This window comes from Anguilla rostrata, chromosome 18 (genome assembly GCF_018555375.3).
Source record: "Anguilla rostrata isolate EN2019 chromosome 18, ASM1855537v3, whole genome shotgun sequence".
NCBI lineage: Eukaryota > Metazoa > Chordata > Actinopteri > Anguilliformes > Anguillidae > Anguilla > Anguilla rostrata.
The window spans coordinates 22,147,273-22,149,713 of record NC_057950.1 but is presented as its reverse complement, the minus strand read 5'-3'; positions in this window follow the sequence as shown (position 1 = coordinate 22,149,713).

Genomic DNA, 2,441 nt, shown 5'->3' with positions numbered 1-2,441 from the left:
TGCATCACGGGCTTTTTGAATAGGAAAACTTTATTATTCACTACACGAAAAAAAAAATCTCGAAGCTGACAGGAGAATAGCGCTCTGTGGTGCATACAGTAATTCGATCAGTTTGAGTTCGACCGTATATCTATGTTTACGACATTACAAAGAACGATTGGTCAAAATAAGATGGCACATCATTGTAGTAAATCGCAGTTGGCTAGCAATTCATTGCAACTCTGTGTTACTTGTAATTAGACATTCTTCAGAATTGAAATTGAAATCGAAAATTAAAAAACATACAGTCAAAGAGCAATTCTCATTTCTTTTGCCACCAAAGGAAACGGTAAGTTTGATTAATGTCATTTTGACAATAATTGAAACTGGTTGAAATTCCAGCGCTGAAAAAATAAAATAAAATCCATGTGTATGAACTGGTACAATTCAGATAAACTGCACACGGTCAAGGCACAGGTCCAGTTGTTGAGCAAATTAACGTGTAGAAACCACCATTAATAATCAACCATTTTTGATTATTAATGTAACATTAATAATCTGACAGAGGTGCCATTAGGAATGAGCTTAGACGCTAAATTTATGTCTGAGGTGACAACACTGACTTGGGTCAAGATGAGGGTGAGGACAAACAGGGAGGGAGGCGAAATATTCAGGGGTTTTAGGTAGATTAACCTTGTTATTGTGTAACATACCTCTCCAGATCATAAGCATAAGGTACTATTACTTCAGTTTTAGCAGTCCATAATGATTAATTCCAAGGTGATCTCTCAAACCGTTTTAATTATCTCTGTTGATCAATGTCCACTTGCTTCCTAATAGTTAAGCCATGGGGGGAATATGTATTTATTTATTGATTTTGGTTGCCCAAAATAACATAAGATTATACATAATGACATGCTATATGATGTTATAAAAACATGTCTTTGTCTCGAACATTATGGAGCTCATCATATGTATGTACATACTGTATGTGTTTATATACATAGAGATATATACTGTGCAGGTCCAAATACCAAATACCAAAAGTATTAGACCACCTGTGCTGAACAAAAACATATACAAATACTATCCAGTTAGCTGAAGTTTAATACGCAAAGCTTGTCATAAAGTGACTCTATTGTCACAAATACATTACTTACAAATAACAGAGTGATAAACGTATAGTTTCAGCTACAGTAATACACTCTGTAAAGCAGACATCACTTTACACTTTACAGAAGGCTCCTTTATGTGGACTTGTAAAAATAAGCACACAAGCTAATGGGTAGGGAGTACATACATTTTCAAGAGAACCATTCTTCTGGAAGTTCCTGTAAATGCTTTCAGCATGTGTGATTCTTCCTTTTCTACTCATTTCCCCAAGCTACTATACGTCTGGGGCCATATTCATAAAACCTGTGGTGATCTATGTATGTTTAGTTTTCCCTGGTCCATGGACTAATCTTATCTATCATGAGCTAAAAGGCAACATTGACCCCAGATCAACAATCATGCTCTAAAAATTGTTATGGATATGGATCCCGAAAAGAAAATATCATACTGCTTTATTGAAATGTTACCATATGAAAACCTTTCTTGCATTGGCTGGTAAAACTGCCACTGTGCTAACCTTAAGCTGTTATTTTGTCAAACAACTCATAGCTTCACACATCTTTTAATTTATATTGTTGTAAAATTAAAAAGTCAGGTAGACAGAAGCAGAAATGTTTATTTTATTTTATTTTATTTTATTCAGTTTCTTTTATTTTGGTCCAGCAATGTTTCTATAACTGATAGAGAAGTGCCAGAATATTTTAAAGATCAATGTGCAAACGAATAGCCTATACCTCCCCAATAATTCCTTACTACAAAGCACACTATCATAAAGAAAAGATGCAAGAATGAAAGCGAAAGCATTTCACTTAAAGTGTATTGAAGTGGGAGTCATTTTTGGCTTTACTTTGGTTATGTTACATGGCTTTATTCAGATCTGATGTGGTTCATGTTGCCAAACTGTAGATTTTTTCCATTTATTAAATTATGTTTCTGTTATTGCTAGCATAGTACATTGAGAGTTTTTAATTGAAAATCATCAAACCTTTTATGATATAAAGAGAAAAAAAATGAAACCACAATTACCATAAGAGTTCATTTGAATAGATTTTGTAAACAGTGGTTATTCCACACATATACAGGCTAGTAAATTGTGATATGGCAGCAGGGATTTTTAGTAGTGTCCTTGTATTCATTACAATTCACTAATGTAATTGCTTTGATAAAGATAGTATGAGAAAATGTTGATTCATCTTTGAAACACAAATGCTAGGGAACCCTTTAATTATGAACCCTAATTCTGTTTGAAATCGTTCAGGCACTATCAAATGCGCTGTGTATACTATGTAACCCACCAGCCAATAAGATATTCTATACTGCATTAATCTACATAAGCATTTTCATTCTGT